This window comes from Salmo trutta, chromosome 32 (genome assembly GCF_901001165.1).
Source record: "Salmo trutta chromosome 32, fSalTru1.1, whole genome shotgun sequence".
Classification (NCBI taxonomy): domain Eukaryota; kingdom Metazoa; phylum Chordata; class Actinopteri; order Salmoniformes; family Salmonidae; genus Salmo; species Salmo trutta.
In genome coordinates this window covers 26,436,614-26,456,432 of record NC_042988.1, presented here as the reverse complement: position 1 = coordinate 26,456,432, position 19,819 = coordinate 26,436,614, and the positions used below count along the sequence as shown (strand labels likewise).

Genomic DNA, 19,819 nt, shown 5'->3' with positions numbered 1-19,819 from the left:
AAGAGAACCATACAAATAGAATGATTAGAATGAATGTCCCTTTTCAAGTCAATGAGGCCATGACGGTGCTGTTCTAGCAATGCTATTTCTATGGACAGAACAGTGGCCCTAGCATGGAAGAGGTGGATAGTTCTCATCCTGCACACCTACAGACTTTAGACCAAAAGCTATTGCAATGGAATTGAATTGGAATTGAAGGTAGACCTGTTTGGCCCCTACAAATGCATGGGTTATATAATGGATCAACCCATTGTCTATTTGACAAAAGCCTTCCTTTAGTTAGTTGTATAATGTCTCAGATATGGGTCAGACTGATTCAGGTCCAAACCCACTGCTGTCAAAGTAATCCGCTCCAATTCCATCAGGTGGTTTGAAATATTCTAGAACTAATGTAATAATATAATAATGTAATTTTACCCTTTGCAAGGAATTGTTTTCCTTTTCAGCCATGTGTCAATTGAATAAACTATGGAGGGTGCTCCTGCAAATGAAATGGATGCAGGGTAGGCCTACTCCCACAAAAAGGTCATCTTCAAACATGTTACAGTCTGTTGTTTGTTTTTGTACTGTGTTAGACATCCTGAGCTGCCCGCCAGCAGTCTCATACTGTGGGGACCCTCTAATGAGCGAAGACGTTCAGTAAAGCCACATGAAACCAATGTGGACAACATCTGTCCAGACACTGGTCTCAGAATGGAGGACCTACCAGCTGATATGAACAACAGAGAGCTATGGCATGCCATTGTCCAGCACATTGCGCCACCATGAGTAAGTAAGCAAGCGAGCCTATAGGCTACTAATTGTCAGCAGATCACTTTAAATGAAGGCGTACTTTATAAAGGCTTTGTTATGCGATGGAATAGTTTATAGATGATTCAGTATAACATATTTTATAAATCAGTAGTTATAACTCATTGGTTGAAATTGTGATTGTAATGTTGATGTTTAACAAATAGTTAGCTGATGTGGCTGATTTATAAACTATCTAAACGAATCATGCATAGTCTACTACAAGGCCTACTAGCCTTCACAATCACTTTATAAAGTATGGACCTTGACTGTGTTAGGCCTTTTAATGTTTTTATTTGGAATCCGGAGACAGAATAGCCTAATAGTGTATTGGACTGCATGCAATGTGATTCGCGTAATATAACGTATTTGACTGCAGTTTTATAGGGGGGCTTGGGTATAGGCTTAGGCCATTATTATTAAAAAGACTTGCCGTTCCTTTTACGGTCCTGAACGCCTTCACTAGGGAGCGGCATCACGCGGTGAAACACTACTCTTTCACCACTGCTGTTTTCCTCGGCGTCCTTCTCAACAAGGCACTCATGTAAACGAACATACATAGCTTACCCGGTGTCCTCCTCACCTTTCCTTCGTCTTCTCTCTGCTTCCTCCCATGCCACGACCATAAACCCGAACACGTAGTCTAGGATACGTAGTCTGCAAATAAATTAATAACAAGATGAGAATCACAAGGCTGAAATAAAGAATATGTTTCTGCGTGCACGGAGGCGCCTGCCTATAGGGACCAAACGTCGACCAGGGAATCTAATTATCGCCTCGAGGACTCCACCTGAAATATAGACTTCTCGGTGGAGATTTCGAGATTTTAATAAACCACATATGCGCGACGCTGAATGCTACGCGGTGAACAGCCAGATGCGCGCCTCGCCTGCCAGTCTGTCATCATTGGCAACGACATAGTACATTTGCATCACAGGAAAGATGAACTAGCTAAACTTGCTTGCTTTTGTGGAAAAAAATGCCATTGTTTTTGGTTATTGAAATATGAGCCAAACCATCTGCAGAACTATTAGTTGTTATTTTGTAGCCGCATGATAGCCTTTCAATTTAACATAAATTATCCAACATCCATCTTTCAATAAATAATCTTAGCCTACCCGTTGACATCGCTGAGGAAGTTCGCCTCAGCTGTGGGGGACCATCAATTTATGAATATTCGCACACAATAATTTGGAATCTTTAGTTCATTCATACAAAATGTGCAAGAATAGACTACTTGAATGTTCTTGAGTGCGTAGAAGTCCTCTGTAGGCTACCAGCGACAGACATTTCGACATAGGCTACTGACAGAGGAGGAGACAGAACGACTGCTATTTTCTACGTGGCATTAGTCGGTAAAGGAACCTTTGATATTTGTGTTTTGGTTCCAGGTTTGATATATCTGCATTGAGAGTCAACAATTGTGGATAGCCTATAATGGAATTTCTTAACCACCAACATCGGTCCTTCAACACAAGCTATTTAGCCAATGAAGCCTAAAATATTTAGGGAGGCATCAAAAGAGATACGTTTTGCAATGGCAAATTGAAAACGGCTTATCTACAACCATTTCAAACGGACTGCGCAGCACACATTTATGTGCAAGGCTAGAGACGTTATTGCTTGTTATGGAGAACTGGGACCGCCTTTAAGCGCCTAAACGAAAAATTGTCTTAAAACGAGGCGAGGTCGCATTACTATTAATTTTGATACACATATGGGTATAATTCCTTGAGCATAAACATGATATGAGGGATACGCCGCCACTGTTTTTGTCATTTTTAACCGGCAGGATTTTCCCCGTTTCATTCGCAGTGGTTGTTTTGAAGATAGCAGGTTATTAATTGTTTATCTTTATGCATCCGCACGAAGAAAGACCAAGAAATGACAAACGAAGGAGACAGTGAAAAGAGGGGGAAGGAAGAATGAATGAGATATACTGAGCAACGAAGGAAGGAGATTGGAGGAATCAAGGTAGGACACGAAGCAAGGTTTTTAATGTTATAGCCCATGTAGCCTATTTGGGTCTACGGGATTCTGCACTGAATGTGACGGTGGAATCTGTCTGTCACCATGGGCAGAGAGGTGGAGAGGCGTGTAACGAGCTTTATTTACTGATATTTTATGCTTGGACATATGTGAAGTATGTTTACGATGCGTCAACAACAGTTGCTTCATGATTAAAACGTGTGGTTATTTTGTGTGTACACTCGTGTTTGACTAAGCGGACATTAATAGGTAATTTATATTGGACATAATGTCTGAAGCGCAACGTGCAATGCATTACTAATTCAATTGACCATTGTTAAATGTTATTAATGTTAAGCACACTGAATGTTATTTAGCCTCAATCTCCCTGAAATTGAAAACGGTGGACTAGTCTATACAACTAGTCTATACTACATTGTACAACGTTCTGTTGATATCTATGGTTATGCGCAAAATCACTTCCACGACAGCTATTTGGCTTGAATTTGACTGCCCGTGTCCGACACTGGTAATGGGAGAGGACTTGAGCCATTCACGGGCTTGACGTGTACGCAGATGACAGGGGAAGAAGAGCGAGCCAGCTTCCTTAATACATTTAATGTATGAGTGAGCGATGAACTGTCGTGGTAAGCTTGCCTGGACGAATTGCCTGGCTTGGAGCGCCCTATACGAGCCCAACCACCCATGAAGAAAAAACGAGCGTATGTGAAAGAAAAATGCGATGAAGAGACAGAGGCAGCATAAGCGGTGTGATGTACTACCTCCCTCCATCTATTTTCCCATTTTCCAGCAGCAGCACAGTAGCGGGTCGTCTCACGGAGAGACACCTTTTATCATTTAAAGGCTCATTGCGTGTTATACAAGAAAATCCGCATTAGAGCGCAGGAGAGCTCAAAAGTGAACTGCTCGCCCGTCCCGATGTGTGGGACTAAAGCATTAATCCCCGACCTCGTTAAACCGTAGCCCAGCCTATACACCACACACTTCATACTCCATATGAACATATTCGCTACTGAATAGGCCTATACTTTCACAGATCTTTTTAGGGTAAGGGCACAGAGGAAATGGAAGCCTGCAACTAACATAATACAAACAACATAATGACACAGCCACTCAGTTTTTCTAGCCTACATCAGCACATGCCAAAGTTACTTTTGGAAGGATACATTTTATGGATCTTAATGTCCACTCCACACATATGCAGAGAAGTAGCAGGTATTGTACCATTCTTTCAAAAGGCCCATAACAGGCTCACTGGAATTCAAATCCCTTTAGTATTAAAGCAGTTATTTTGTGCATTCAAGAAGCCTCTGGCATCCTTCTAGAATTGGTTGAAAGCCAAACATTCTCTCTGCTTGAAGACAAGACAGAAGGATTTATGCGTCTCTGTCTGCGTGTCACATCACCATCGGAAAAATGATTATTGGATTTCAGTGGGATGATTAATAGTCAGGCATTAGCATGGTATTAATGATACCCCCATGTTGTAATATGGCAGTAATCAGAAGTGGATTTAGATCACTGAAATCATTCCTACAGCGTTTTGGCACTTGTCATAATAGAAGCCATACTAATATGTGAAGAGTCAAGTGTTCACATGTACTGAAGAAATCATTTGTATCCAAACCTACATGAAAATAAAGCCATGTTTATATTCAATCCATATTCTAGCTCTTACACACACACACACACACACACACACACACACACACACACACACACACACACACACACACACACACACACACACACACACACACACACACACACACATATACACACCGACACACACACACACACATACACACACACACACACACACCTATTTTTCATACAAATAACACTAGTGGCTCCTACGGCCCTCTCCATATTTCCCTAGCAACGTCCACCCTGTTCAGCATATGAATTGGTTCACCCCCCAAAGCTACTCATAAGGCTGACTTAATGGATATGTTAATACAAACCAAGTCAAGAGATACGCCACTGATACGAATTCCTCCACAAACAACCCAGGACAGAACACAGTGCCCTGTGGAACACCTGCAGCATCATATGGTCCATTGAACTGCTGATCATCATTTACAAAAATGGTACATACAGTGCCTTCAGAAACTATTCATACCCCTTGACTTATTCCACATTTTGTTGTGTTACAGCCTGAATTAAAAATGGATACAAAAAAAGCTCACCCATCCACACATAATACCCCATAATGACAAAGTGAAAACATGGTTTTAGACATTTTTGTAAATGCATTGAAAATGAAATACAGAAATATCTCTTGTACAGAAGTATATACACCCCTAAATCAATACTTTGCAAAAGCACCTTTGGTAGTGATTGCAGCTGTGAGTCTTTCTGGGTACGTTTCTACGAGCTTTGCACACCTGGATTGTACAATATTTGTACATCTTTTTTTTTTTTTTAAATCTTCAAGCTCTATCAAGTTGTTTGTTGATAGCCATGGCTAGACAGCTATTTTTTTGTTGTGTCACTGCTCGACTGAGGGACCTTACAGATAATTGTATGTGTGGGGTACAGAGATGAGGTAGTCAAACACTATTATTGCGAGTCCATGCAACTTATTATGTAACCTGTTTAGCACATTTTTACTCCTGAACTTATTTAGTCTTGCCATGACAAAGGGGTTGACTAGTTATTGACTGAAGAGTTTTCAGCTTTTCATTTGTAATTAATTTGTAAACATTTCTAAAAACATAATTCTACTTTGACATTATGGGGTATTGTGTGTAGGCCAGTGACACAACATTTTAATTGAATCCATTTTAAATTCAGGCTGTTACACTACAACATGTAATATTCCATAAAATAAGCAAAAACTTCAATTTGAGTCTGTAGCCTGAATTCATGATCAGTCAGCCTGTTCCGGTCCATTCCATTGGATTAGGTTGAGGTGTTCACTGATGGATACAGACAGACTGCGTAGCACCATGCATTTTTCATAGTGTGTTGTGCAGTGCTGCTGTACAACTGACTCTCATGTGATGTGCATAGACACTGGCTAGTAATCTTTATACCTTTTTAAATAACATCACACGTGTCTATGCAAGGATGTTGTTTTTCTCCCTCGTCTGACCTAGAATCTGGCTGTCTATCATGTGCTGTATTTTACTTTTCTTATTTCTTTCTCTCTCTCTGCTTTCTCTGTCTCACTTTGTCTCTCTGTCTCTTTCTCTGCTTTCTCTCTCTCTGCTTTCTCTCTCTCTCTCTGCTTTCTCTGTCTCTCTCTCTCTTTCTCTCTCTGCTTTCTCTCTCTGCTTTCTCTGTCTCCCTCTCCCTCTCGCACTGTCTCCCTCTCTCTCTACTCTCTCATCCTCCTCTCCCACTGGTCAGGGTGTTTACCTGCTGTTGGCAGCTCGTGCTGGCTGGTTATTTACCAGCCGTGTAGAGTGATAAGGTTTCTTCTGACAGGGAAGGCCATTATGATTCTAATGACAGTTATTGTGGCGGATCGGAGGCAGAGTTGATTGGCAACTTTGTATGTGTTTCAGCTCCCTAAAAACATGGAGAGACAAGGACGCTTTAAAACAGCTGTCGCTGAAAGTAATTATTGTAATTGAATGTGCCCTATCATGTTTTTGTTCTTCAAAATTGCATCTGTAATTAGTTTTTCTTATTTTTGTATTTGACAAGATTACACTTTGCAGGGTGGAGGTGTTAATGCATGTTTATGAGTGATTGGACAGAAGAAGGGGGGAAGAGAGAGAGAGTTGGTGAGCGGAGGAGAGAGAGAGAGATACACAATGGGCAACAAGCAGAAATTGTCTGGGTTGTTGTGCGGAGGCACAAAGGCGATGGGAACAGGGCGTCCCAGTCGAGGCTGTTCGGGGCTGGAGCTCAGTCAGGGCCTTTGTATTATGAAGTGTTGCTGGGTGAATGTGTCTCTGAATGTAGCAGCCTGTAACTGCAGCATCCCAGTGCCACTGCCTTTACGAGTCACACAGGCCCTCCTACATCTGGAACAGGGGCGAGGGCTGGAAGGAGGGGATTAAACCTCACCCCATCACCCCTCTCCCCTGCACATCCTTGAGCCACCCTCATTTATAACATGACCAGAGAACATCAGTCAGGAGGACTGTTTTTCATAAATGGAGTGGGCTGTAGAATTAGCCTGATGGGTCCATGTAGCAACACAGTGGATTGTTTGCCCTCCGTATTTGGGTTGTGTCTATCGACTGTGAAGGAGCTTGGTTTACAGCTGTGAAAAGACTCAAAGAGGCCCAATCAATGGACCACTCAGCCACCCAGGCAACTCATTTGGATCTGCCCACGTTCACAGTAGTGTGTGTGTGTGTGTGCGTGTGTGCGTGTGTGCGTGTGTGCGTGTGTGCGTGCGTGCGTGCGTGTGTGGATTGGCTCCAAATTGGTGTGGCGCTCTGGTAAGTCACACCAGTCCTAACAACCACCCTGCAACCTGCTGCCCACAATGGCAGACTGATTGCCCTTTTCAACATGCTTGATTATTCCATTCATACTGGGAAAGAAAAGTACAAATGTAGCCAGACTAGAGTCTCAACAATTGGCGTTGTATATCCAGCAGCATAGCACTCCCCGCCTCGGCCCTTAGTGTTCAGCACAGCACCAACCTCCCTCTCCATTATTTCACTGTTCAAATATATTTACATTCGTAAGATGCTGTTCTTGAAAAAGAGTTGGAGGTCCATAGTGGCCATTTTGAAACACAATGAAAGTACAGCACTTAAGAATAATGATACTGTATAGGAGAAGATCTTAGTCCTGCTGGTTGTAATAAATGTTATTATACACTGCTCAAAAAAATAAAGGGAACACTAAAATAACACATCCTAGATCTGAATGAATGAAATAATCTTATTAAATACTTTTTTCTTTACATAGTTGAATGTACTCACAACAAAATCACACAAAAATAATCAATGGAAATCCAATTTATCAACCCATGGAGGTCTGGATTTGGAGTCACACTCAAAATTAAAGTGGAAAACCACACTACAGGCTGATCCAACTTTAATGTAATGTCCTTAAAACAAGTCAAAATGAGGCTCAGTAGTGTGTGTGGCCTCCACGTGCCTGTATGACCTCCCTACAACGCCTGGGCATGCTCCTGATGAGGTGGCGGATGGTCTCCTGAGGGATCTCCTCCCAGACCTGGACTAAAGCATCCGCCAACTCCTGGACAGTCTGGTGCAATGTGGCGTTGGTGGATGGAGTGAGACATGATGTCCCAGATGTGCTCAATTGGATTCAGGTCTGGGGAACGGGCGGGCCAGTCCATAGCATCAATGCCTTCCTCTTGCAGGAACTGCTGACACACTCCAGCCACATGAGGTCCAGCATTGTCTTGCATTAGGAGGAACCCAGGGCCAACCGCACCAGCATATGGTCTCACAAGGGGTCTGAGGATCTCATCTCGGTACCTAATGGCAGTCAGGCTACCTCTGGCGAGCACATGGAAGGCTGTGCGGCCCCCCAAGGAAATGCCACCCCACACCATGACTGACCCACCGCCAAACCGGTCATGCTGGAGGATGTTGCAGGCAGCAGAACGTTCTTTACGGCGTCTCCAGACTGTCACGTCTGTCACATGTGCTCAGTGTGAACCTGCTTTCATCTGTGAAGAGCACAGGGCGCCAGTGGCGAATTTGCCAATCTTGGTGTTCTCTGGCAAATGCCAAACGCCCTGCACGGTGTTGGGCTGTAAGCACAACCCCCACCTGTGGACGTCGGGCCCTCATACCACCCTCATGGAGTCTGTTTCTGACCGTTTGAGGAGACACATGCACATTTGTGGCCTGCTGGAGGTCATTTTGCAGGGCTCTGGCAGTGCTCCTCCTGCTCCTCCTTGCACAAAGGCGGAGGTAGCGGTCCTGCTGCTGGGTTGTTGCCCTCCTACGGCCTCCTCCACGTCTCTTGATGTACTGGCCTGTCTCCTGGTAGTGCCTCCATGCTCTGGACACAGCAAACCTTCTTGCCACAGCTCGCATTGATGTGCCATCCTGGATGAGCTGCACTACCTGAGCCACTTGTGTGGGTTGTAGACTCCGTCTCATGCTACCACTAGAGTGAAAGCACCGCCAGCATTCAAAAGTGACCAAAACATCAGCCAGGAAGCATAGGAACTGAGAAGTGGTCTGTGGTCCCCACCTGCAGAACCACTCCTTTATTGGGGGTGTCTTGCTAATTGCCTATAATTTCCACCTGTTGTCTATTCCATTTGCACAACAGCATGTGAAATTTATTGTCAATCAGTGTTGCTTCCTAAGTGGACAGTTTGATTTCACAGAAGTGTGATTGACTTGGAGTTACATTGTGTTGTTTAAGTGTTCCCTTTATTTTTTTGAGCAGTATAGTATGATGAGAGCTGTTATGGAAGGTGTTTTCTATTCAAGGAACTGCCAGAGCTATAGATGCTCTTTACTTAAAGCTGCAATCAGCAGTTGAAACAATAACAAAGCAAACTCCCCATCCCTGTTTTGGTAAAAAGCTGAGGGATGGGGTTGGAGAAATTTTACCACTCCCAAATTCATAGATAGAGCTATGGATTCAAGGACTGACCATCCATCATAACACATGTGTAGTTTTAACCATTTTTTGAGCTTATATAGTGTTTGTTTACAATTAATTTGATAACAAACAGAGTAAAACAAGCATATATTTTGGGGGATTTTGATGGGGTACGACAGTTGAACTAAACTTCTGAGGAATTTATAAATGATATTATTCAATAATCAATGGGTACATATCATGAATTTATACCCCCCAAAATTGTATGTAGCAACTGCAGGTTGCTCCTTTAAAGTTAAAAAGTATGACTCTTATATACTGAACAACAATATAAACGCAACATGCAACATTTTCAAAGATTTTACTGAGTTACAGTTCATATAAGGAAATAAATTCATTAGGTCCTAATCAATGGATTTCACATGACTGGGGAGGGGTGCAGCCATAGGTGGGCCTTGGAGAGCATAGTCCCATACACTTGGCAGCCAAGCTCACCCAATCGGGAGCCAGGCCCAGCCAATCAGAATTCGTTTTTCCCCACGAAAGGGCTTTATTACAGACAGAAATACTCCTCAGAACTATCCCTTTTAGAATAATGAAGAGGATTCAGAACACATTTTTTCCACTAGTCTCCATTTCCCCATGTCTCTCCATGTATTTCCTCCTAAGACAGTGAGAGGGAAGAGACATTCCCAGAGAGGGTGAAAGACAGAGAGGTGAACCATTAGCACCATCCAAGTTAAGCTTTCCTACTCGTTAGGCTAAATGGGCTCCTTGCTGAACCTGTCTGTCTGAAAAAGTAGATCCCGGCCAGATGAAAGGAAACGGGGATCAATTGACCTAATAGCTTCTACAATCATGTCCTATGCTTTTCTGATAGATTGACGGAGGGTGTTGGCTGGAGTAGAAGCAGTGATGGTGATGAAGCTGCTGGGATGGGCTGCTCAAATTGGTTGAAACAGAGCTGTGGTGTGTGAGACGTGGTGTGTGTGGTGTGTGTGTGCCTGTGTGTGTGTTATTAGTGACAGTCCAGTATCAGCTTCCTCCTCCTCCTCAGTATACCTCTTCACACTTGGCGACTCTCTCTCTCTCTCTCTCCTCTCTCTCCTCTCTCTCTCTCTCTCTCTCTCTCTCTCTCTCTCTCTCTCCTCTCTCTCTCTCTCCTCTCTCTCTCTCTCTCTCTCTCTCTCTCTCTCTCTCTCTCTCTCTCTCTCTCTCTACCGGCATCAATACTGACACTTTTGTCCTCATTACCTTGTCAGCCTGCGCTCTCTGCCACACAGAGACACCTCCTCTCCCTAATAGACCACTCTTTACATGACCCACTGGCTCCTCACTGGCTCCTCACTGGTTCCTCACTGGCTCCTCCTTGGCTCCTCACTGGCTCCTCCCTGGCTGCTCACTGCTCCTCACTGCTCCTTGCTCCCACTGACCCTCTCAGAGCAGAGGAATTAGTGCAGAAGTTATTCATTGTCTTCTTAGAACAATCAGCAGCTCCCATGAGGCGTCAGGCTAGATAAAGAGAAATGCATCAACAGGGGGGCGAGCCTGCATGGCGCCGGAGTGTGTGTGTGTTTGTGTGTGTGAGTGGTTACCTGGTCCGTAAGGGCAGCAGCAGTGCTCACCTGAGACATGAGTCAGTCCACAGAGGACTGTGCAGCTCTGCCGTGTGTGAGGGGAGCTGTTATTTATGTCCGCAACACTCCCTCTGGAGAAGATGTGTTTGAAGAGTGTGTACATGTGTGTGTGTCAGCTAGGGTTTGAGCTGTGAGAGAGGAGACACCACAAGGACACAACGGCAGCTGTTTGTTTGCCTGTGTCTGTAGAAATGGGAGTTGGAAGGAACAGGGGAGAGGTAGAGGAAGGAGAAAGGGAGAGCTAGAGGAACAGAGGGAGGAGGAGAGAGGGAGCTCATGAAGAAAGGGGTGACAGGCCAATGTAGATTCATAAATAAAATCAGCCAAAACAGCTAAAGCATAAAACCTAGGCAGATGGTAGATGAGAGAAAGGAGAGTGAAAGGGGGGGAGAGAGAGACAGAGAGAGAGCAGAAAGAGAGAGGGGGGAGAGACAGAGAGAGGGGGGAGATAGAGAGAGAGGGGTAGGGAGAGAGAGAGAGAGAGGAGAGAGAGAGAAAGAGAGGGGGAGATAGAGGGAGAGAGAGGAGAGAGAGAGAAAGAGAGAGGGGGAGATAGAGAGGGGGTAGGGAGAGAGAGGAGAGAGAAAGAGAAAGAGAGAGGGGGTAGGGAGAGAGAGAGAGCCAGAGAGCGCATCCAGAGTAGATTCATTAAGAATTATAATTACAGTGGGACTATACATCTCTCACCTGAGATTAGCCCTGTGGCCTGCTCCCTCCCTCTCTCCTCTCCTCCTCTCCCTCTCCCCCTCTTCTCTCCTTCAATCTTCATACCTTCTGCTCCTTACTGTATTATTATCATCAACGATCCACAGCGTCTACAAAACGTCTACTGGATTTATGATGTTCACTGACCACACTGTCCAACTGCCAATGGACGACTGCCAATGGACATACCAATACCAACTATTTTTCCATATAATTATAATGGTGCTCATTGCCACAAACAATGAATGTGGACCACTTCACTGCCATTGTCCGTACAATATGACCAGAACTCAAGGCTTAATACTTTCAAGTGAGTGTGTGTTGAATATAGTTTCAACATAACACATATAAGACGTGTTTTGTGACCATAGTTTAACACAGACAGTAGTTTGGGGCCTAGTTTAATAACCACACAATCCAATCTTTATGAACTTTACCAGTTCCACTCAGCTCATCCCACTGCATACACAAACAAACCGCACGTCATAGATCATCAGACCACAAATAAACTACACTGACCACAGACTAACCTACCATGACCTTACAGCAACACGGTATTCCAGTGACCACACGTCATGTTCTGACCTCACTGACCACAGCTGTTCAAAACTGCTCCAAAACACTGGCCTTACATCCAATACAACCAATTACTATGACGTGTCTTCCTTTACTATTTTATTGTTTGTTGTTGCTGATGCTCAGAGTGCATGGTGGACATTACAATGCCTCTGGAATAGGGCATTTTCAGCCTTTTCCCCTTTCAATTGGCTCATTGCTTTGCTTGTGACTTGATTTATTTGAAAGATTGGTTTTATTGATCTGGTGAATTCATGTGGTGGCCGTATAATCAGTGTGTTATGGAACTATGCAGAATTTGACGTCTCTGTGAACTCAAATGAATTGAGTGTACACTATTGATCTGGTTATCCACTGAATTTACACAGCTATTTGTCTAAGGCCTGATTAATTCAGTCTCTGTGTGTGTGTGTGTGTGTGTGTGTGTGTGTGTGTGTGTGTGTGTGTGTGTGTGTGTGTGTGTGTGTGTGTGTGTGTGTGTGTTTTGCCAGTGGTAATTGCATCTGTTATGGATGGCCGGTTTTGCCCCTTTATTGGAGTCAGAGCAATGAGAGCATGAGAGAGAACTGATATAATACAACCACTCCCCAATATAGTACACCACAAATACACACACGCACGCACGCACACACACACACACACACACACACACACACACACATAAATACACACACATTTACACACACACACATATACACACACATACACACATGCAGGTATTGCGGAATGATGAGTCAAGTTGTATTGCATATGGGTAGGTACAGTATGTCAGAGTAGTGTTTGTTCCAACTAGGACAGGGAACCCAGAGTAAAGCTGTCTTGCTAATGAACTGAGTTCTACTGAGGATAGAGATGGATTCTCCCTGACAGCTGTCTACCCTGATGCAGTGCCAGTCAAACAATAACATTTGTTTGGAGATGTTTGTTTGTGCTCATTATAGATGAAAGAAAGAGCCTTCCTCCATCCTCCTCATCCATGTTCATGTAGAAACCCCAAACAAAAATAGGGGTAGATAAAAAGGTATATATATGGATAGATACGGTATTTCATAAAAAAAACTGGAATTGTTAACTGGCTGTGGTTTGTAGCTACATTGACATTCTGCAGTCATAATTAGGGCTGGCTCAATTTTCGTTTTATTTCTACGGCAGCACATGCAGTTGGGAGCAGAGGAGAGAAGAAAATGTGTCTTTTTTTCCTTCCCATTTTTGCTATTTGAACGGCTATTATGGTGACTGCGGTCATTTGGCTAGCCAATAACTGTCAACCAAAATTCCATGAGCGTCACAGCCCTAGTCATAATAACCATTGTGATGAACATATCTCGTTTGCAGAGACTATTCACTGATTCTGACTGACATTTGCTACTGTGTACTTTTTGCACATTGGCTGTCCTTGACCGTATGATATGCAGTGTCCTTGCTGGGTTACAGCACCATTTTCATTAGATAACTATGGAAATACCTTGCTTTGAATTGAATAAACATTATTATACATTCTACCTATTTCTACGGAAATATATTCACTATAGACGGCACAAGGCTTAAGGACTTAGAATTACATTTCTAGATCCCTTTATCAAAAGGTATCCTACTGGTGTTGGTTTTAAATAATACAGGGGGTTCCTTTGTTGTTCCTTTCCAAAAGAATGAGCTTGGGGATTAAGCTCTACCAACAGTAGGAGCTCATATCTGAGGTTTATTTTCACCTTTATTTAACTAGGCAAGTCAGTTAACAACAAATTCTTTACAATTATTATACATACACATAATAAAATTCCAAAGTAAATTCTAAGTTCTTATTAATTACTCAGTAAGTTCCAAATCCCATCTTATAATTACCATGTAGCCTACAGTAACATTAATATTAGGGGAAACACCTAACTCATGGCATAGGTATAATTCTGGGAAGACCTCTAAGGCGACAATTTCTGTAATTAACTTGTACTCGGTATGTAAGAATATGCTCTATTGACTGCTGTGGATTTGCAGAGAAAAATATGAAGCCAATGTAAAATTGGTTGACACTCTGTAATTGCATTGAGGCTATTATAAGACTTTTAACAGGGCTATTCTAGCATCATTTCCACTGATGGTCACTCTGACCCTTTGTACACTAACCACTAACCTTGTGTCCTTTATACACCCATGATCTTCTGTTGGTCTAACTGTATGCTTGTTGTGCACTGATTGCCTCTATTCTACCCTGCACTTACTTCTTGGCATGTATTTGCTGCATGGTGCACTCACCTGGCTGCCACTCAATACCCTCGTCATGCTCCTCCACCATCTGTCTACTAACATGAACAATCATCTAACCTCGCACTAGCTTATGCCACTGTATACTCAGTGTACCCTAACCAAAATGGCTTTGCACTCACTTGCCTATTTGTCACATCTAGCCTCTTCCTGCTTGTGTACTCTCACCTGCCCCTGAGTGCACTAACATGCTCCCTTGTCCACTCCCACATCCTGTCTCTGTCCTAGTATTCGCCCTCCACTCACCTTCACTCCTGAGCACACGTGCCCTCTCACTCACCCCACATGTTAGCAGATATGGATGGAAATACAAATGACCCTGAATGAACCCAGATATTGAGCCATTTTAAAGCTGGAGGCTTTAGACAATATCCCCAGCCTATCCCTGCTCTGCAGTGACTGTTCTACTGAAAAGGGAGGGGCCAGGGATCCTCCCAGCATGCACCAGGGCTTTATGGGAGTTTATGGGGAGTGTATGACCCCTCCTCTTCCTCAGCGGTGTACTAGCTTGCGCTGGTAGCCTGGCACTCTTCCCACTGGCTGGAATTAGCAAGGCGAGGAAAACAAACAAATTACAGGGAAACAAACAGAATGGGTAATAAGCATGTAGTGACATGAAGGGAATACTGTCAGCAGGACAGGAGGGAGTTAGGGAGGGAGGGAAGGAGGGAAGGAAGTATGGAAGGAGGGAGGGAGGTAAGGAAGGAAGGAAGGAAGGAGTAGGGAGGGGATGCAGAGTGTAATTTTATCCTTCACTCTCTCTCAATTTATCCCTTATTCTATTTCTACATTTCTCCCCATCTCGCTCTCCTCTTTCCTCTCTCTCTCTCTCTCTCTCAATTTCACTCTACCGCCCTCTATTCCCCCTCTCTCCCTCTCTCCCTGCGGCCCCTCTGCGTGGAGATCATCCCTGTGTATGGGGCAGCTGGAGACAGATGGGCGGATGATGGATCTGACGTGATAGACAGCAGCGTGATGGATGGTTGGCCGGCTGATATGGGATTAATGCAGTGGCCGGGCTGCGGGGGCCAGAGCGGATGGCTCTGTGATAGATAGATAAAACTGACGAGCAGATAAACAAGAGAGCGCTAATCCACGCCCCCTTGATGGACAGAAAATCAAAGCTGGGGAAAAGAGCACAGAGGGAGAGGTTGGGTGTTTGTGCTCAGGGTAGACTGTCTGCACGGTGTGGAGATAGAGGGGTCTGGAGGGTGAGAGGGACATGGGGTGTGTGCGTGTGTGGGGGGGTTAGGGGGGGCAATTTGACATACAAATGTAGGATCTTAATTTGATCACGCTCTTGTTGCTGAGAAATTTCCTGCACAGTAGTGTATTCAAGGTATAAAAAGGCTTCTGAAGTTTGTCATTTCCATTTAAAATGTCAGACTTGATTTGCCGTAACGAAAAACCTATCAATCCCTACAAAAGAGGTCCATTAATTATAATCCACATAATAATTCACATTTCCTGTTGCTGCAGGATTATTTTCGTTCTGCAGCAAACTGGCTCATATTAAGATCCTACATCTGTAGGGCTTAGTGTCAGCATGATTATAGGGAGATAACAGGATGGGATTGAGCAAACTGGGTGAGGGTAGAGTTTGGTGAAAGGGCATAGCTGGGTGTAGGTGGGCAGTATGGCTGTTGAAGAGAGATTGGGGTATAAGTAATTGGGCATAGTGGGGTATGATGGGGTGATTGGAATTGGATGATGTAGTCAGCTGGTTGGAATAGAGGAGATTGTTGGTCTGTTTTTAGAGGAGGAGGATGTTGTATTTGGTTATGAATCACACACACACACACACACACACACACACACACACACACACACACACTTGGGAGTTAGGAATTAGAGCGGATGTATATGCTGGATGGGAAGATGACAAGATGTATTTTTAGACGAGGAGAGGCAATAGCGAGGGAGTGAAGAAATAAACATTTGTATCTGCTCATCCTCACGTTGGTACTGTTCACCATCTCAGGGCACTACAAGGCCGTTGGTATCCTCACGTTGTAGCTGTTCACCATCTCAGGGCGCTACAGGGCCGTTGGTATCCTCACGTTGTTGCTGTTAACCATCTCAGGGCACTACAGGGCCGTTGGTATCCTCACGTTGTAGTTGTTCACCATCTCAGGGCACTACAGGGCCGTTGGTATCCTCACGTTGTTGCTGTTCACCATCTCGGGGCACTACAGGGCCGTTGGTATCCTCACGTTGTTGCTGTTCACCATCTCAGGGCGCTACAGGGCCGTTGGTATCCTCACGTTGTTGCTGTTCACCATCTCAGGGCGCTACAGGGCCATTGGTATCGATCCCCCAGCTGCACTCGGAATGCACTCCTGGCTGTGTTACCTGTTTAAACACACTCCACTCAGCCGTGCTCTAACGTTAGCCAACAAATACTTTATTTATCAGAGCCTGTGATTTTGGCCACATGGATGACAACCTGATTAGCACTTAAAGGGGCTCTTAAATGTTTCATTGAAAAGGAGGGGAGGCCTGTCTACACTACAGAGGGAATGAGAGGGATGAGGGGAGGCCTGTCTACACACTACAGAGGGAATGAGAGGGATGATGGGAGGCCTGTCTACACACTACAGAGGGAATGAGAGGGATGAGGGGAGGCCTGTCTACACACTACAGAGGGAATGAGAGGGATGATGGGAGGCCTGTCTACACACTAAGAGGGAATGAGAGGGATAGGGGAGGCTGTCTACACACTACAGAGGGAATGAGAGGGATGAGGGGAGGCCTGTCTACACACTACAGAGGGAATGAGAGGGATGAGGGGAGGCCTGTCTACACACTACAGAGGGGATGAGAGGGATGAGGGGAGGCCTGTCTACACACTACAGAGGGGATGAGAGGGATGAGGGGAGGCCTGTCTACACACTACAGAGGGGATGAGAGGGATGAGGGGAGGCCTGTCTACACACTACAGAGGGGATGAGAGGGATGAGGGGAGGCCTGTCTACACACTACAGAGGGGATGAGAGGAATGAGGGGAGGCCTGTCTACACACTACAGAGGGATTGAGAGGGATGAGGGGAGGCCTGTCTACACACTACAGAGGGGATGAGAGGGATGATGGGAGGCCTGTCTACACACTACAGAGGGAATGAGAGGGATGAGGGGAGGCCTGTCTACACACTACAGAGAGGGATGAGGGGAGGCCTGTCTACACACTACAGAGGGAATGAGAGGGATGAGGGGAGGCCTGTCTACACACTACAGAGGGAATGATTCTGGAGTCCCAAATGGCACCCTATTCCCTATATAGTGCACTACTTTTGACCGCAGAACACTATGAGCCCTGGTCAAAAGTAGTGCACTATTGGGACACATATCTTGCGAGACAGCAGACAGAGGCGGCAGAGAGAATTATGGGGGATGAATAGGAACAGGAGGTGAGTGATTGTGTCATACAGTGGCGTAATGAGGGGGCGGGGCAGGTAGGAACGAGAGGATGAGTGAACAGAACAATAAGTGAGATATGAACGAGCGAGTGGGTGAGAATGAAGGGGGAAGAGAACCTGTGAGTCTGGAATGGATAGAGGGAGGGAGAGAGAGAGAGAGGGGGAGGGGGGAGGGAGGGAGGGAAGAGGGCAAATGAGAAAATCAGAGTGCAAGTGGGTGAGGGAGGGGAATGAAGTGAATTAGGGTGAGAGTGAACAAAACAAGTGACTCAATGGGTGAGGGATGAGGGACCGACTCATGAACGACTTGTCAACGACTTGTGAACGACTTGTGAACGACTTGTGAATGAGTGTTTAATCAAAACAAAGGGAGCAAATGATGACTTGAGTGGTGTGAGTGAGGGAGTGAGGCAGAGAAAGAGTGTAACTGAGCGACTAATGAGGGTTAGTGATAGGCCTGTTGACAGAAAGTGTCAGCCTTAACCACACTGACCTGCGGAGGATCCCACACTGCATGCAGAAAGAAGCGGCTGGATTTGAGTGCCAGCGCGGACGTGGACCGACTGTACAATGTGAATGTGAATTTCTGGTTGGATGTGAAACAAATGTGAATGGGGAAAGTGGCTGTATGTGTTAGTGAATATGTGGTCGTATCAGTCTCCTGTCGTTTCCATAGCGTTTTAGATGAGCCCAGGACAAGGGATGTTCTAGCATATTGATGCTCACTTGAATATTTTAATAATGTTGTTTTAGCTTCCGTTGAATTACTTCAAGTGAAATATAGCGGTGTTTTAGTTCTTCAGGGATCTCCTTCATCCTGGCCACCAGTTAAAAGTCATCAAAATAACGAGCCAAAAATCTGCATCTCAGAAAGGTTAGGAAAAAAACACAAATAGGGCCTTTGGTTGCTGTTAAGCACCGAATTAAACGCCATTAAACACTGATTCTAATGATAATACTAGAATTCCTGGCATGCTGTGAGTAGGAACCATTTTGTTTCATGTAACAGATGAGCATATTTACTCTCTCCCAGTCCGTCACAGTTAGAGGAACGCTAGCCAGTCCTCAATTAGAGGGGAGCTGTTACTATGGAGCACACGAACAATTTATTTCTGCTCCCTCATCCCTCCATCCCCCCTGAGACGATAGCGGACGTTTCACATCTGATGCCCGGGAGTGTGTGTGTGTGTGTAGTAGCATAGCTAGTAGTGGTGTGTAGAGCGAATAGATGCGGTAATGGTTTAAGATGACACCATTGTCTGTCCTCCTGCAGCTTGTGCTACACTCAAATACTTCCCCCCTCCTGCCCCCCTAGTCATTTATCTGTGTGTGTGTGCGTGTTTGTGTGGTCATGTGTGTGGGTGTGTGTAGATATGTGTGTGAGGGATGGTACAAAGCACTAATGACCATGAAATATCAGGAGAATTTGCACGGAATGAAACCGTACATTGTTTACCGCCCTCTCTTCCCCTCGCCTTCCTTTCTCTTAGTTCCTCACATTTTCTTTCTTTCTTTCTCCCTCTCTCTCTCTCCCTCTCTCTCTCACTCTCTCTGTCATTCTTCCTCTGTCTCTCTCTCTGTCTCTCTCTCTCTGTCATTCTATGTCTCTCTCTGTCTCTCTCTCTGTCATTCTCTATCTCTGTCTCTCTCTCTGTGTCTCTCCATGTCTCTCTCTGCGTCTCTCTCTCTCTCTCTAACTCTCTCTCTCTCTCTCCCCCCCTGTCTTTCCTATCTCTCAGGGCTGTCCTCTCTAACACTCTTGGCTCCAGCAGGCTTGTCTGCCCCTGTCGTAGTCTCCCGGTCCCGGCCCCTCTCCGGCTAGAAGAAGCTCCATTATTTACAACGTATTGTATCATGTTTCTCCATCAATTTCCACAATGGAACAATTGAGACAGATTTCACTGACTGTCACAGTAACAGTGGGAGCCGAGAGTTTGGAAATGG

The 19,819-nt window shown here is 44.9% G+C and overlaps 1 protein-coding gene across 2 annotated transcripts in view; it reads left to right on the top strand.

Annotated features, from left to right (window-relative positions):
• Window positions 1-2,100: 2,100 nt before the first annotated feature.
• Window positions 2,101-19,819, top strand: part of adgrl1a (adhesion G protein-coupled receptor L1a) — a 205,246-nt gene continuing 187,527 nt past the window's right edge. For both annotated transcript variants that reach the window (XM_029728547.1, XM_029728546.1), the window contains exon 1: window positions 2,101-2,763. The gene's annotated coding sequence lies outside the window, so the exon portion shown is untranslated. The remainder of the gene's footprint in view (window positions 2,764-19,819) is intronic.